We start from the raw sequence: 19,108 nt of genomic DNA on the forward strand, positions 1-19,108 counted from the left end.
TCATTGAGAGGTGTTGTTTATAAAATGGAGTCACTTATGGGGTTCTGCTGTTCTGATACCTTAGTGGCTCTGCCAGTGGGTCATGACACACCTTCCTTTCTGAGCTTTCACTGTGCCTGAAAAGTAATTCCTGATTACATGTAGTGTGTCAGCGCACTCAGGAGGTGAAATTGCACAACGAACTGCAAGATCCATTTTTTCTGTTAGCTCTTATGAAAATTAAAAACTTGGGACTACATTTTAGTGGTAAAAAATGTCATTCTTCTTTCTTCAGTGCCCAATGGTATAAAATTATGTGAGGCACATGTGGTGTCAATATGGTCACTGCACCCCTAGATGAATTCATTGGGAGTGTAGTTTGTAAAACGGGGTCACTTCTGAAGGGGTTCTCCTGTTCCGGCCCCTCAGGGGCTCTCCCAGTCTGACATGGCACCCTCAAAGCATTCCAGCAAAACCTGAACTGGAACATGGCGCTTCTTCCCTTCTGAGCTTCGCATTTCGCCTCAAAAGTAGTTTTCGACCATATATGAGGTATTGGCGTACTTAGGAGAAATTGCATAACAAATTGTATGAACCATTTTCTCCTTTTATCGCTTTTGAAAATCAAAACTTAAAGCAACAATTTAGTAGCAAAAAATTGTATTTTTCCATTTACTCAGCCCAGTGTTATACAACTCTATGACTTTTATGTCTTTTATTCCATAGCCTTTTATTCGTTACTGTTTATCATCCTAATCCCCCTTCTCCTCATTGTAAAATGATCCCTGTCATAACAATGACACAAACAAAAGTAATTTCACAAACATATCACAAGTTGGTTAAGAAGTTTGGTTTAGAAGACCAGGATTAGGGTCCATGTACATTCTCATTGCTTAGCAACTGCTGATTGAATGCATGGTAGGATCGCAAGTCCTATATGCGCAGAACGATCAGCAGTATAATTCTGTGAATATGTGAAGAACCGCTTCCCACATCCCCGCTTGATGTCACTAGTACGTCAGGGGATCATGCAGTACTGTCTCCCCACTTTCACCAACATGATGTTCTGCACCCCCTGGGGATATGTAATGGAAGTGATGTGGTGAGCTGTGGATCATGAGCTAGTATAAACCTTCTCCATGTTTTCTTCTTGCATTCATTCTGGTACAAGTTGAGTAAGTACCTTCTTTTTACTGTAAATTTGCATATAGCAATATTGCAGTTCCAATTTTCCTAAATTTCAATATGTAGATAATGTAGCACTTACCTTTTTTCTATGGCAGTCATGCAGTTCCAGTTTTCTAAATTTACAAATCTTAACATTCCACAGGGCAGCTATGTTTTTTCTTATAACTGTATGCATGTGACTTGACAATTTATTTAATCTTTATTCTGAGACTCAGTATAATTAAAATGATACCAAATTTATGTCTATTTTATGCTTTCCTTCTTTGGCAGAGAAAAATATTTTTTGGTTTTCAAAATTCTTAGGCTAGTTTCACACTTGCTTTTTTTTGCAGCGCGTTTTTCCCGCAAAAAAACGCATTAAAAAAACGCATACAAATGCATACAAACGCTGCGTTTTTTTCAAGCATTTTTGTGCGCATGCAGGAAAAAAACGCAGCGTTTTTGCGCGTTTGTATGCGTTTTTTGTGCGTTTGCGTTTTTTTACAGATTTTGGAAAAACCCCACAAAAATGAAAAAACAACCATTCAACAACACACAAGACCAATGGGACTTCATTGTGGGTGTGGTATGTTAATATATAGACCCTGTCTACAGTATTCTTCACATTTGCTTGATTCTTCTCGTGACCATGGATCTGCGCTGGAAGAGTTTTCACTTCAACTTGGATTTGGACATCGCGATGGCTCAGGCGTATGCAGTTGCTTGCCATGAACAAAGGAAGAGAGAGAGGCAGCGAAGACGGCGGCGTATGTGGATACATCCGATTGTTGAACTCCGGGAGAGCCGTGGGGCATACCACACCCTCTACAGCGAGCTCCAGTCAAACCCGGAGAAATTTACAGATTATATCCGGATGTCCCACGAAAGTTTCATGGATTTGCTTGCTCGTGTCCAACAATCCATCCGGAGACAGGACACACAGCTCCGTCGTGCGATTCCTCCTGAGGAACGGCTACTGGTGACATTACGGTATGTTTTAAAAACCAAGGGGTGCGGTCTGATGGTTTTTTTTTAAATTTAGTATTCAAAACCGTGGGTAATTAGTTTTCGTGAATGTACTAATATTTTATTTTATAGTTTTTTAAAATAATATACATAAATATTAATTTTACTTCTTTGTCTGTTCACAGATTCCTGGCGACTGGAGAAACCCTATCTTCACTACACTTCCAGTACCGTATTGGAATCTCTACCTTGTCTGGAATTGTTGCTGACACCTGCCGGGCTCTCTGGAATGTTCTTTGCCCAGAATTTATGCCCCTGCCCACCGCTGAAAAGTGGATGGAAATTGCTGACAAATTCTGGACAGTATGCAATTTTCCCAACTGTTTGGGAGCTGCTGATGGTAAACACATACGGATCATCAAACCCCAAAGAACGGGATCTGAGTACTATAATTACAAAAAGTACTTTTCAATAGTACTCATTGCGATTGCGGATGCCGGATGTATGTTTGTAGCAGTGGACATTGGAGCATTTGGCCGTGGTAATGACTCACAGGCTTTTAAAAACTCAGACATGGGCCGGAGGTTGTATGGCAACCAATTTAATTTCCCTATGCCACGGCCTCTTCCTCACACCGAAGCTCCGCCACTGCCCTTTGTAATGGTTGGCGATGAGGCTTTTCAAATGTGCGGAAACTTACTGAAACCCTACTCCAGCCGGGACTTGGACCACACCAAAAAAATATTTAATTACAGGCTGACCAGGGCCAGAAGAACTGTCGAGTGTGCTTTTGGGATTCTTGTTTCCAGATGGCGAATTCTGGGCACGGCCATTAATCTTAAACTTGAAACAGTCGATGAGGTGGTGAAGGCCTGTGTGGTTCTACATAACTTTGTGATGGCTAAAGAGCACCCGACCTTTGAACTGGACGATGATGCTCCTAACCCATTGCCGGAATTCACTCAGCACACTCTCAGGTCATCCGTTGAAGTTGGCCAAATGAGGGACCAATTTGCGGCCTACTTTATTTCTGATGTAGGACGGGTGCACTGGCAAGATGAAATGGTGTAATATTTTTGTTTGTTTATGGTAATAAAAAACCTTATTTGATACCATTACTGAGTGCACTATATTTTTTAAACTCCAATTTAATAAACTTCCCATGTATAACTGAATTTTTTGATGTTCACACACCTGGGCAGGTAAATATACATATGAGTTAAAATGCAGCATTGCTAGTCTGCGTGAAATATATTGGAACGAGCAAAGCTGCAGGCCATGAATCAGGAAACCATTTTTTTTCAAGAGAAAATTGTGCAACTAGTTGAAAACAAAGTATGTGATTTTCTCAAAACACAACCCTCAAAACCCAACCCCAATGAAAGTCCATGGGGAATACAAGTCAGCATTGAGTGGATGAATGTAATCTGCTCCATTCCAACTTACAAGTTATTACACTAGGCCTTTGAATGACTATACTAGGCCGTGGTATTTCAAATATGAGTATAGTAGGCCTTGGGCCTACTAGTATAGTCATATGTGAAATACCACGGCCTAGTATAGTCATACCAAGGCCTACTGTAATAACTCGATTTTTAAAAACTAGCATCTTGTTTCACAAAAAACAAACTGGTGAAACTAGAAAGAAACTTATAATTTTCAACAGTTTGTTTTTCATGAAAACAGATTCTAGTTGGTAAAACTAGAGTTATTACACTAGGCCTTTGAATGACTATACTAGGCCGTGGTATTTCAAATATGAGTATAGTAGGCCTTGGGCCTACTAGTATAGTCATATGTGAAATACCACGGCCTAGTATAGTCATACCAAGGCCTACTGTAATAACTCGATTTTTAACAACTAGCATCTTGTTTCACAAAAAACAAACTGGTGAAACTAGAAAGAAACTTATAAGTTTCAACAGTTTGTTTTTCATGAAACCAGATTCTAGTTGGTAAAACTAGAGTTATTACACTAGGCCTTTGAATGACTATACTAGGCCGTGGTATTTCAAATATGAGTATAGTAGGCCTTGGGCCTACTAGTATAGTCATATGTGAAATACCACGGCCTAGTATAGTCATACCAAGGCCTACTGTAATAACTCGATTTTTAAAAACTAGCATCTTGTTTCACAAAAAACAAACTGGTGAAACTAGAAAGAAACTTATAATTTTCAACAGTTTGTTTTTCATGAAAACAGATTCTAGTTGGTAAAACTAGAGTTATTACACTAGGCCTTTGAATGACTATACTAGGCCGTGGTATTTCAAATATGAGTATAGTAGGCCTTGGGCCTACTAGTATAGTCATATGTGAAATACCACGGCCTAGTATAGTCATACCAAGGCCTACTGTAATAACTCGATTTTTAACAACTAGCATCTTGTTTCACAAAAAACAAACTGGTGAAACTAGAAAGAAACTTATTTTTAAGACAAGTTTCAACAGTTTGTTTTTCATGAAACCAGATCCAAGTTGGTAAAACTCGAGTTATTACACTAGGCCTTGGTATGACTATACTAGTCCGTGTTATTTCACATATGACTATACTAGGCCTTGGGTTGGTTTTTAACATGTATTTACCCATCAGTGTGTGTGAGCGGCGCAAACAACATTAATGAAACTTAGTAATGGTGAACCACAAATGTAAATTTATTTTTTATCACAAAAATAAACCAAAAAATTATTTTTTCCGGCGTTTGGGGGCAGATGGTTTCAATTTGGGGGTGTGCAGGGAATATGCAACACTTGCTGTTGAAGACGGTGTTTGAGGGGAAGGGGCAACAAAACTTGTGGGGGAAGGTAGTCCAGTTAAGGGAATCAAACTAGGAACACTTGGAGGAGAGGAAATCTGTTCAGGTACATTAGTTGTAATGGCATGTCGCCGTAGGCTTGTGTGCCTGGACCGACTTTGGCCCAATGCCCGCCTTGATGGATTTCGCCTTGAAGTAGGGGCAAATATTGAGTGTAGGTCCCCCGTCTGCAGGTGTGGCTGCTGCTGCTGCTGAGGTGGCGGCTGCTGCTGCTGAGGTGGCGGCTGCTGCTGAGGTGGTGACTGCTGCTGAGGTGGCTGCTGCTGCTGAGGTGGTTGCAGCTGCTGCTGAGGTGGTTGCAGCTGCTGCTGAGGTGGCTGCTGCTGCTGAGGTGGCTGCTGCTGCTGAGGTGGCTGCTGATGAGGTGGCTGGAGCTGCTGCTGAGGTGGCTGCTGCTGCTGCTCTTCGTTGTCAGTGCTCGTCCTTGCAGGAGGACTGGTGGCGGCAGTGATGGTCCAGGTTTGCAGAGTGGTGGTGGCAGGGCTACTACACGTTGTTGTAGCGGCAGGGCTGTTCCATGTTTGCCTAGTGGTGGCTGAGCTCCACTCATGCATGGGAGTGGCGGTGGTGCTCCAGACAGGAGCAGCGCTTGCCATGGTGGTGTCGGTGAAGTGACCAGCTGCACTCAGACTTGTGGTGGTGTAACGGTGGGTGTCCTGGCTTTGAATAGAGGTGTCCGTGCAGTGGTATGCAGCACAAGTCGGTAGTGAGGTGAAGCGAGTCAATGGTGGCACAGGTGGAAAGGACACCACTGACTGCTGACCGTACCGATTATGCTGCATAGCCTGCAAGAAAGCATTGTTGCAGGCCTGCAGCACATTCAGCTGTTGATCAGGACTAAGGTGTTCCGCCATGCCCTTTTCAATCTTACTAAAAAAATGGTGTGCTGGTCTGTTGAGGTCGGCCTCCAGACGGTCAAGGCGCTGTTCTACAGAATTGAAGCGGTGTTCAAAGTGGTTAAAACCACGTTCCATGAGTGCAAAACCGCTTTCAACTCTGTCGGACAGTGACTTGAGGCTGGAATTAAATGTCTCGCTCAAATGCATAAACTCGGGCAAGACATTCCTGTCCAAGGCCCTCTGCCGCTGGCGGGTAGTGCCCGCATAACCAGTGGCAGAGACCTGGGACAGGGGAACACCTGATGGCCCAGCTTCCTGGTCACCAGCTGTGTGTGTGGTTGACCTGCAAGGTGCTTCCTGGCTGTCGGATGGCTGGGACGGGTCAGAGGACGTCCGAGGAAGGACCGCTCCAGGGCCTGGTTGCAGGGTGCTGCTCCAGGTGCTGTTGAAGAAAGGAAAATCATTACTACCATGCCTTTACAAGAAGCATCAGCTGTGGATTAGAAAAACACAGATTAATAAAAATAAAAACCCAAAATTTATAATACTTACGATCTCGTGGCAAGGACCGGTCTTAGGAACTGCAACGCGTTATAGTGACGGTATCTAGTTCTGGTCCTTGACGCAGATCCACTGCGAACCTGGCCCTCAGCACGAACATCACTGTTGAAGCGGTCCTTGATCGAACGCCAACGTGTTCGGACTTTGTCCACTGTTGATAAAAAAAAACAGTGCCGTCAAGGACAACAGTCACTGCGGCACAATGTAGAAATACAATACTCAAAGCAGTCACTGTAGACCACGATGACACTGTTGGGTTTCCTGCTAGAATACACCTAGCACGAAACCCAACAGTGCCGTCAAGGACAACAGTCACTGCGGCACAATGTAGCAATACAATACTCAAAGCAGTCACTGTAGACCCCGATGACACTGTTGGGTTTCCTGCTAGAATACACCTAGCACGAAACCCAACAGTGCCGTCAAGGACAACAGTCACTGCGGCACAATGTAGCAATACAATACTCAAAGCAGTCACTGTAGACCACGATGACACTGTTGGGTTTCCTGCTACAATACACCTAGCACGAAACCCAACAGTGCCGTCAAGGACAACAGTCACTGCGGCACAATGTAGCAATACAATACTCAAAGCAGTCACTGTAGACCCCGATGACACTGTTGGGTTTCCTGCTAGAATACACCTAGCACGAAACCCAACAGTGCCGTCAAGGACAACAGTCACTGCGGCACAATGTAGCAATACAATACTCAAAGCAGTCACTGTAGACCCCGATGACACTGTTGGGTTTCCTGCTAGAATACACCTAGCACGAAACCCAACAGTGCCGTCAAGGACAACAGTCACTGCGGCACAATGTAGCAATACAATACTCAAAGCAGTCACTGTAGACCCCGATGACACTGTTGGGTTTCCTGCTACAATACACCTAGCACGAAACCCAACAGTGCCGTCAAGGACAACAGTCACTGCGGCACAATGTAGCAATACAATACTCAAAGCAGTCACTGTAGACCCCGATGACACTGTTGGGTTTCCTGCTAGAATACACCTAGCACGAAACCCAACAGTGCCGTCAAGGACAACAGTCACTGCGGCACAATGTAGCAATACAATACTCAAAGCAGTCACTGTAGACCACGATGACACTGTTGGGTTTCCTGCTAGAATACACCTAGCACGAAACCCAACAGTGCCGTCAAGGACAACAGTCACTGCGGCACAATACAGAGCAGGGAAATACTCACTAAACGCCTTTTTGTAGGATGCTGTGGCGCTGTCCCAGCCATCCATCAACGCTGCGGCCACCTCATTCCATAGCCGCCGGGTCACCACAATGTCCTTGTGCAGCCGGTCACGGCTGTCCCACAACGGCGAACGCTCCTGGACCAGGCTGATGAGCTGCTCATTATCCAGGTACACGTCTTCATCTCGTTGTGGAACCTAGACAAAACACATTCATTAGAATAATCCAATTTAAATTGAATAAAAAGTTACAAAAAAAGAAACATAAAAAAGAGTAAAAATAGAAGATAAAAAATAAAGAACATTACAAATCATTTGATACTTACATTCCGTATCACCACCAGGACTTGGCTTCGCTGCTCCTGCTCTTCGCCCTCACTAGTCCCGTCCACAGAAGAGGATGATGACGATGTCTTAAAAAAGTTGAAAAAAACGTAAGAGATTTGGAGAAGCAGCAGATATACTTACCAGATGCACAAAAATAATCACCTCACGGTCTGCTTGCGCCAATTCCTGCCGCGATGGGGAATACTCTGATTCTGAAGACATACTGCATGTAAAAATAATAAAAATCATTAGTACATATATAATTTAAAAGGACAGGCATATAATGTAATATACTCACATTCTTCGCTGATATAATGGGTTCTTGGTTGACTGTCTGCTCTTCAATCTGTCAGTGTAGTAGTGGCAGAGTTTTGGCAGGCACCTCCTTTATATAGACTTTTTTTTTTTGACTTTAGAAGATTATAACTAGGACAACAAGTGGACACCACCAAAAAAACGCAGCGCTAAAAAAACGCATACCTGCGCATGCCAGTGCGCACGTATGCGCATCCATAGGCTATAATGGCCATTTTTAGCGCAAAACGTGCGCATACGTGCGCATGCGCTTTTTTCAAGGGCCAAAAAATGCAACATGCTGCGTCTGGAAAATACCAACGCACACCCCAAAAAAACGCAGCGCATGAAAATCGCATACATGCGCTGACCAGTGCGCAGGTATGCGCACCCATGTTAAATATAGGGGAAAAAAAGCATGCGCAGGTATGCGTTTTTTTCCAGCGCTAAAAAACGCAAATGTGAAACCAGCCTTAGACCCCAAAGTTGTTTTTTTTCTGTAGCCAGAGATGGTTTAGGATTTGTATTTTTTCTACAAGACTGTAGTTTTCAAAGATACCATTTTTAGGTACACAGAACTTATTGATTACCTATTATTCAACATTTTCCTTCCAAAAATGAGTAAACAAAAATTTTGGGAACATTTTTATTTAGATTTTGTACAGATTCACTATGTAGTATAATTAACATGCTATTTTTATTCTGCAATTTGGTACAAGTGCAGTGAAACACAATTTATGTATTTTTCTATAAATTTTAATTTGCAGTAGAAACTTGAAAAAACATCTTTTATTTGCTGGTTAATTGTGTACTGGGAGCTATAACTGTTTTTTTTTTAATGAGTTGTACTTTTTAAGCTAGGACTACATGTGGCAGACACAGACAGAAGAGGTCCCTCTGCTATAGCAATGTTTGGTCCTTTTCCAGTCCAATATCTCATCATAGAGTACAATTCGTCCCGCTTTGCCAGAGGATGTGTCCCCCGTGCACAAATGATATGTCCACCCCTGTATTGAGAGATACTGCAATAGCAACGTCACATTGAGATATTGCTTCTAATGATTTCCTGTGGTGCCGCACTGTCAACTTTTTTCGACTGTGACACAGATTCACAAATGTTTCCAAATGTGTTGGTTTTTTGAGCATTTGTTACTACACAAATTAGACTCCATAGACTTAAATGTAAGCACAGGCGACAGTGAATAGCGAGTGAGTTATCTGCAAATTGGCTTTTTTTACAGGAAAATCACAGCTCTCAAAAAATCATGTAGCAGACAAAGAATACTCCCGGCTATCCTGATGGACAGTACCATCAATGTATTGTATATGTCTAGTGTTAAATAGCAAACTATCTAGCCTGCAGCAAAATCGGCACTTCATATTATAACTGTTCCAATTAGATTTTGTTGATCTTTATTAGTTACTAGCTGAAGAGTCTGGCACTGCCCGGGCATAGTAACTAACTACGGTTAGTTATAACAAATTATAATGATTATATCTATATATACAGTATAAAGCTGAGTGTAGAGCCCCGCCCATTCCACATAGCCACATTCACTATAATATCCCACATCATCCTGTCAGCCAGAGCCACTGGACTACTACCTCTATTATCCCACATCATTCCATCAGCTAGAGCCACCAGACAACTACCACTAATATCCCACATCATCCAGTCAGCCAGAGCTACCGGACTACTACCCATAATAACCCACATCGTTCCATCAGCCAGAGCCACTGGACTACTACTCCTAATATCCCACATCATCCCATCACAGCCGCCGGACTACTAGCACTAATATGCCACATCATCCCGTCAGCCACCGGACTACTACCCCTAATATCCCACATCATTCCATCAGAGCCACCGGACTACTACCCCTAATATCCCACATCATCCCATCAGCCAGAGGCACCGGACTACTACCCCTAATATCCCACATCATCCCGTCAACCTGGATTCAGAACCAGAGCGCTAAGTGGAACGGTCCTAACTTCCATACTGGTGATCCCTTTAATAGGGGCCTGGCATCAGAACCAGAGCGCTGAGTGAATTTGCCCTGACTTCCATACCAATGATCCCTTTAATAGAAGCCTGAAGTGAGAATCAGAGCACTGAGGGATTTACCTTAACTTCCATACAGGAAATTCCATTAAGAGAGGCCTGGGGTCAGTACCAAAGCGTAGAGTGGATCCCTTTAAGAGGGGACTTGGGTCAGAACCAGAGTGCTGAGTGGATTTACCCTAACTTCGATACTGGTGATCCCTTTAAGAAAGCCTGGGATCAGAACCAGAGCGCTGAGTGGATTTGCCCTGACTTGCATACCAATGATCCCTTTAATAGAACCCTGGGGTCAGAATCAGAGCGCCGAGGGATTTGCCCTAACTTCCATACAGGAGATCCCTTTAACCCTTTCATGACCCAGCCTATTTTGACCTTAATGACCTGGCCATTTTTTTGCAAATCTGACCAGTGTCCTTTTGTGAGGTAATAACTCAGGAATGCTTCAACGGATCCTAGCGATTCTGAGATTGTTTTTTCGTGACATATTGGGCTTCATGTTAGTGGTAAGTTTAGGTCGATAATTTTTGCATTTATTTGTGGAAATTTGGCGAAAATTTTCAAATTTTGAATCTTTATTCTGTTAAACCAGAGAGGTATGTAACACAAAATAGTTACTAAATAACATTTCCCACATGTCTACGTTACATCAGCACAATTTTGGAAACAACATTTTTTTTGTTAGGGAGTTATAAGGGTTAAAAGTTGACCAGCGATTTCTCATTTTTACAACAAAATTTACAAAACCATTTTTTTAGGGACCACCTCACATTTGAAGTCACTTTGAGGGGGTCTATATGGCAGAAAATACCCAAATGTGACACCATTCTAAAAACTGCACCCCTCATGCTACTCAAAACTACATTCAAGAAGATTATTAACCCTTCAGGTGCTTCACAGGAACTAAAGCAATGTGGAAGGAAAAAATCGACGTTTTAATTTTTCCAACAAAAATTTTCTTTTAACCTCAGTTTTTTCATTTTCACATGGGCAACAGGATAAAATGGATCCTAAAATTTGTTGGGAAATTTCTCCTGAGTGCACTGATACCTCATATGTGGTCATAAACCACTGTTTGTGTGCGCGGCAGGGCTCAGAAGGGAAGGAGCGCCATTTGACTTTTTGAATGGAAAATATGCTGGAATATTTAGCGGTTGCCATGTCGCGTTTGGAGAATCCCTGTGTGCCTAAACATTGGAGCTCCCCCACAAATGACCCCATTTTGGAAACTAGACCCTCCAAGGAACTTATCTAGATGCAAAATGAGCAATTTGAACCCCCATGTGCTTCACAAATTGATCCATAAAAAAAGTATTTTTTTTCACAAAAATGTTCTTTTAGCCTGTTTTTTCATTTTCACATGGGCAACAGGATAAAATGGATCCTAAAATTGGTTGGGCAATTTCTCCTGAGTGCACCGATACCTCATATGTGGTCATAAACCACTGTTTGGGCGCACGGCAGGGCCCGGAAGGAAAGGAGCGCCATTTGACTTTTTTAATGGAAAATTTAGCTCCAATCGTTAGCGGACACCATGTCGTGTTTGGAGAGCCCCTGTGTGCCTAAACATTAGAGCTCCTCCACAAGTGACCCCACTTTGGAAACTAGACCCCCTAAGGAGCTTATCTAGATGTGTGGTGAGCACTCTGAACACCCAAGTGCTTCACAGAAGTGTATAACGCAGAATCGTGAAAATAAAAAATATTTTTTTCCCTCAAAAAATGATTTTTAGCCCACTATTTTTTATTTCCACAAGGGTAATAAGATAAATTGGACCCCAAAAGTTGTTGTCCAGTTTGTCCTGAGTACACTGGTACCCCATAAGCGGGAGACCACTGTTTGGGCACACGTTGGGACTCAGAAGGGAAGTAGTGACGTTTTCAAATGTCGACTTGATGGAATGGTCTGCGGGTGTCATGTTACGTTTGCAGAGCCCCTGATGTACCTAAACAGTGGAAACCCCCCACAAGTGACCCCATTTTGGAAACTAGACCACCCAAGGAACTAATCTAGATGTGTGGTGAGCACGTTGAACCCCCAAGTGCTTCACAGAAGTGTATAACGCAGAGCCGTGAAAATAAAAAATAATTTTTTCTCCACGAAAATTATTTTTTTAGCCCCCAATTTTTAATTTTCCCAAGGGTAACAGGAGAAATTAGACCCCCAAAGTTCTTGTGCAGTTTTTTCTGAGTACACTGATACCCCATATGTGTGGATAAACCACTGTTTGGGCACATGTCGGGGCTCGGAATGGAGGCAGCACTGTTCGGCTTTTTGAATGCAAAATTGGCTGGAATAAATGGTGGCGCCATGTTGTGTTTGGAGACCCCCTGATGTGCCTAAACAGTGGAAACCCCTCTATTCTATCTCCAACCCTAACTCTAATCACAAACCTAACCCTAATCCCAACCCTAATCATAACCCCAACACACCCCTAACCCTAATACCAACTCTAACTCTAATCACAAACCTAACCCTAATCCCAACCCTAACCCTAGCTCTAGCCCTAGCCCTAACCCTAGCCCTAGCCCTACCCCTAGCCCTTGCCCTAACCCTAACCCTAGCCCTATTTCTAACCCTAATCGAAAAATAAAAATATTTTATTATTTGTCCCTATGGGGGGTGATAAGGGGGCGGTGATTTACTTTTTTTATTTTGATCACTGTGAGAGTTTATCACAGTGATCAAAATAAAAAAAAATGAATCTGCCGCCGGGAAATGCCGGTGGGCGAACTGCCATGCGCCCTCCATTTTCCAAGATGACGGCGCCCATAGACCGAGACGGCCAGACGGCGGGACACCGGGAAGGCCAGGGGGTTAGTGAGTATCGTGGGGGGGATCGGAAGGTGGGGGAGCGGAGGGAAGGGGGAGGGGGGTAGATTGTGACAGCGGCGGCCGATCGCCGCCATCAGTCGTGGTGGCGCCCGATCGGTGCCGTCAGTCGGCGGGGGGTTAACTTAGTGTCTCCAGCCATGTCCAATGCTATTTCAGCATCGGCCATGGCTGGTTTGTAATATTTCATCAATTTTCATTGATGAAGTATTACTATCGCTCTGATTGGCTGTTTCACTTTTAACAGCCAATCAGAGCGATCGTAGCCACGTGGGGGCGAAGACACGCCCCCTGTGGTAAAGAACAAAGCCCCCTGTATCTGCGGGTCGGGTGACCTTTCAGTGACCCCAGTCACCTGACCCGCAGGGGGGCTTTAAAGTCATGACGCCACACAGGCATCATGGGTCGTTTTGGCACGACTTTTCATGACGCCTAAGTGGTGTCAAAGGTCGTGAAGGGGTTAAGAGAGCCTGGAGTCAGTACCAGAGCATTTGAAGGCAATTGCCCTGACTTCCATACTGGCGATCCCTTTAAGAGAGGCCTGGGGTCAGAATTAAAGCGCTGGATGGATTTGCCCTGTCTTTCATACCGGAGATCCCTTTAAGAAGGACCTGGGGTCAGTACCAAAGCGCAGAGTGAATTTGCCCTAAATTCCATACCAATGATCCCTTTAAGAGACCCTGGGGTCAGAACCACAGAGCTGAGTGGAACGGTCCTAACTTCCATAGCGGGGATCCCTTTAAAGAGGCCTGGGGTCAAAACCAAAGCACTGGATGGATTTGCTCTGACTTCCATACCAATGATCTCTTTAAGAGGGAAGATGTGCCTACGGGATGGAGGATGTGTGATGGGTATATGGGCATGGGAGGGGGGATTCAGTTCTGCCATGTGCACTCTGCTCCTTTCAGGGGGACAGACAGTGGCTGGGAGCTTATGTTCCCAGGGATGCTAGATGTCTCCCACCATGTCACTGTCTGTTGAGGTGTTGTCAAGTGGGAAAACTGTTGGTTATAGCAACCAGGCACAGCTCAGCTTCTTTTAACCAGCTCTGGTGAAATGAGAGATGCTTAGTGATTGGTTGGTGATACACACACATTCATTTTTATATATAGAGATAGTTTTAAACATACAAATGCATTAGATATAGCATGCACATGTAAATATGTAACACAACTTATGGCACACACATGATAAAATCCTTCTAGTTGGCAAGTGCTGTTATGTTGTAATTATTTTCTGGCACACATTCCTTGGTTGGTCTGCATTGCTCACTTTGCACTGAGTTCATGTACGTTTGCTTCTCATTATTACATAAGTTCCAGAGCACACATCACATAAATAAAACAAGCTGTGTTGGCTGATAAAAAGCATTGTTTCAAACATATGTATTAACTCCTTCAAGAATGGATTTTTGTTGCTTTAAGGAAATTACTCTTTCATTATTTTACTATCACTATACTACCATGCTTCTGTGTGCACAATATGCCTGGACAAAAATTTGATGTAAAATTACATCACTTATGGGGGTTTTCTGCTGTTTTGGCACCGCAGGGGTCTGTCAATGTGACATTGCACCCTCAAACCATTCCAGCAAAATCTGAACTCTAATATGGCGCTTCTTTTTTGCAATGTGCCTCAAAAATAGTTTTCTGCCTCATATAAGGTATTGGGGCACACAGGACAAATTGCAAAGAAAAATTTGGGGTCTATTTTGTCCTGTTAACCTTGTAAAAATAAAAATATTAGGGTAATATAAACTTTTTCTGGGGAAAATTTGATTTTTGCATAACACTACATTATAAACATCTGTGAAGCACCTGGAGGTTCATAGTGCTCACCATACATCTAGATACATTCCTTAAGGTGTCTAGTTTGAAAATGGGGTCACACGTGGGGAGTTTCCACTGTTTAGGCACTTCAGGGGCTCTCCATATGCAGCATGGCGTCTGTTCTTGATTCCAGCCGTTTTGCATTCAAAAAGTCAAACAGTGCTCCTTATCTTCCGAGCCCTGCCATGCACCCAAACAGTAGTTCTCCCCCACATATGGGGTATTGGCGTACTTAGGAGAAACTGGCCCTCAAAGTTTGTGTAATTTCTCCTGTTACCCACGCAGCAATGGCATAAAGTGAGACTAGGGACTTTTTTTTTAAGTGGCGGAGGAATACAGTGCGGAAGGATACCTACCTTCCGTCATTGGATTCCTGCAGCCCGTAGAGAGCGGCAGCATCAGCTGATGCTGCAGTTCTCTACCCAAGATCGTCGTGGGACACACTCGTGGACTGCTTCGGATCATGGGTGAGTATTTTTGTGGTTTGTTATGTTAATATTTATTCCGTAAAAGACAATGGCTTCGGGGAACAATGTGACAAGTATTGGTAAGTATGTTACTCTATGTTATATGTACTGTATGTCTATGTATGTATTGTATGTAGCATGCATGTAGTATGTATGTAGTATATATGTGGTATGTATGTAGCATGTAGTATGTATGTAGCATGCATGTAGTATATATGTGGTATGTATGTAGCATGTAGCATGTATGTAGCATGCATGTAGTATATATGTAGTATATATGTAGCATGTAGTATGTATGTAGCATGCATGTAGTATATATGTAGTATGTATGTAGCATGTAGTATGTATGTAGCATGCATGTAGTATATATGTAGTATGTATGTAGCATGTAGTATGTATGTAGCATGCATGTAGTATATATGTGGTATGTATGTAGCATGTAGCATGTATGTAGCATGCATGTAGTATATATGTGGTATGTATGTAGCATGTAGCATGTATGTAGCATGCATGTAGTATATATGTGGTATGTATGTAGCATGTAGTATGTATGTAGCATGCATGTAGTATGTATGTAGTATGTATGTAGTATGTATGTGGTATGTATGTAGCATGTAGTATGTATGTAGCATGCATGTAGTATATATGTAGTATGTATGTAGCATGTAGTATGTATGTAGCATGCATGTAGTATATATGTAGTATGTATGTAGCATGTAGTATGTATGTAGCATGCATGTAGTATATATGTGGTATGTATGTAGCATGTAGTATGTATGTAGCATGCATGTAGTATGTATGTAGTATGTATGTAGTATATATATATATATTTTTTTAAACATTTAACACATAAGCCGGATGATGGGACTACTACTGTCCCATCATTGGCTAATGTGTCAATCACTGTCATGGTAGCAGGCATCGCCCGATGGGACTTGTAGTCCCATCGGACGATGCTTGCACAGACCCCCCGGACATCAGCACAGCCCCCCGGCAGGCCGGTACAGACCCCCACAGGGTGCACAGACCACCGGCAGGCCGGCACAGCCCCCCGGCAGGCCGGTACAGACCCCCACAGGGTGCACAGACCACCGGCAGGCCGGCACAGCCCCCCGGCAGGCCGGTACAGACCCCGGGCAGTCCACACAGCCCCCCCGGCAGGCCGGCAGAGACCCCCGGAAGGCCCGAAATGACGGCGCATCATGATGCGCACACACCGCGCATCATGATGACGTCATTTCGGCTGTCAATCAACTTTGAACTTCCGATTCCGATGCCGACTTCCGATATTGAAAAAATATCGGAAGTCGGTATCGGAATTCCGATACAGCAAGTATCGGCCGATACCCGATACTTGCGGTATCGGAATGCTCAACACTACATATGACATAATATTGCCCAAGTGAAGCCCTACATTGGTGACCCTTGAAGAAAAATATATCCTACCATATACCTTTTGTTTGGTACAATGACTATATCTTATGCCATTTCATAACCAATGTTGTACTTTTGTTCACAATTTTTATTTTATTTTCTGTGGTATTAGTTTTGGACATCCATACCCATCACAGGCTGCCCACTTGTTTTTTCTAGCATCGGGCCTTATGTGATTACCCATTTTAGTGGATTTCTGTAATATCCTGTATCTCTGATATGTGTCTTCCTTTTTGATAAATAAATTCATATATGCTTGCAATGGATTTGGATTCTATGTCCTCCTTTTTCTCACAAGTTATATCGAACAAATTTTAAAACTATCATGAAGTACAATATGTCACGAAAAAGCATTTTCAGAATCAGTGGGATCCATTGAAGTTTTCCATAGTTATTACCTCATAAAGTGACACAAGTCAGATTTAAAAAAAAATGAGGCTCAGTCATTAACATACAAAGCAGCTTGGTCTTTAAGCGGTTAAGCAGGCTACTAAACAATGTACACTGGTCGATCCATCCCATATTACTGACATCCCCTGTTTTTATATATAGCGCTGTCCCTTATTACAAAGTATTCCCTTTTGTTATGTATAGCTTTGGACCTTATTACATAGGGTCCTCATGTTATATATAGCGCGGTTTTTTAATACATAGTTTTTTCTATTATCTCTAGCACTATGTTATGTATAGCGATGTACATAAGGGAAAAACTGTTGTTTTGCATCTGCAGTTGTGCACCAGAGCACCTGTTTGTTAATCACATGACCTATCACATTACCTCTCAAAGGTGGTCATGTGATATGTCACCTGATACATTGGGTGCTTTAAACTGCGCAAGGCCCTGGCTTAATCCACCTCTGAGCACACAATTTTTTTCTCAGTCCAACTATCTGTGAAAAAAACATTGGAGCATGTACTACCCTTTTCTGAGTTTTGAGTTTTGAATAAGACTCACCCACTGAAGTCTGTGGGAGTGTAAAAAGAAAAAAAAATCAGCTAGAACACAGAGCATCTCCTCGTTTCCGAATTTTACAGATACACTTCTGTTATTAACCTGGGAAACTGTATTTGATCATGTATATTTTTTTATGAAGTTGTATGAAAATGGATCCCGTATGGACGTCACTTGGATATCACATGGACGTAAAAAAACAGACGCATGGGTGGCACACATATGAAAATCAGGTAAAATGCATCCAGAAAACCCAGATCATTTTAATATGTCTTTCATACGTTTGTATGCAGAATAAAACAAGTGGTGATGTCCTGCCACTCACTATACAATTGTCATTATGTTTGTGTGGGGTTGAGGGTGATGTATTATTGTTATTTATAAGAGCACTACTGAGAGCGGAAACAAATACTTGCTATAACAACATAATTGGACTATTATGGGATAGTAATACTGTAGGTAAACTGATAGAAATATAGATGAGTGATGAAGAGCATAATGGTGGTGAGAGGTTTACTGATGGTCTCGTCACAGAAAAGTAAGTTTGCTTTTACAAATTGATTTTAGAGCAAATGTAACATCATAACAGAAGCCTTTAATATGGATATCTCCTTGATACTGTGAACTGGTTCTTTTACGTGGCAACGACCCAGGATGACCTTACTTTTATGTCGCTTCTGATTAGGATTCTGATCCTGATGCAATGTTTTACTAACTAAATGTTATCTCAAGTGTAAAGCGGGAGTCACACATAGCAATCTCGCTAGCGAGATCGCTGCTGAGTCACAACTTTTGTGACGTAACAGCGATCTCACCAGCGAGATCGCCGTGTGTGACAGCGATCAGTGAGCGGCCCCCCTGCCCGTATCGCTGATCGCTGCAAGAAACCTCTGGACATATTTTTGGTCGCTGGTCTCCCGCTGGCCAGCACGCATCACTGCGTGTGACAGGCGGGAGACCAGCGATCAGCTGTAAAAAATAGAATTAAAATAAAAAATATTGTTATTCTCACCTTCCGACGTCCCGCGCAGCCATCCCGCCTCTCTCCACGCTCCAGTCCCAGTGCTCCTTTGCACGAATGACCGCGAGACTTTGTTATCCCTCGAGACCATGACGTCTCGCGGTCATTCGTGCAAAGGATCACTGGGACCGGAGCGTGGAGAGAGGCAGGATGGCTGCGCGGGACGTCGGAAGGTGAGAATAACAATATTTTTTTATTTTAATTCTATTTTTTACAGGGATGGCAAGCGATGCCGGGCGCTCGGCATCGCTGTGCTAATCGCTGGTGAAGCTGTCTGTGTGACAGCTCACCAGCGATCACATAGCGACTTACCAGCGATCCTGACACCTTGATATCGGTGTCGGTATCGCTGGT

Source organism: Dendrobates tinctorius, unplaced genomic scaffold (assembly GCF_039654945.1).
Source record: "Dendrobates tinctorius isolate UK_male_01 unplaced genomic scaffold, ASM3965494v1 ptg000066l, whole genome shotgun sequence".
Taxonomy (NCBI): Eukaryota; Metazoa; Chordata; class Amphibia; order Anura; family Dendrobatidae; genus Dendrobates; species Dendrobates tinctorius.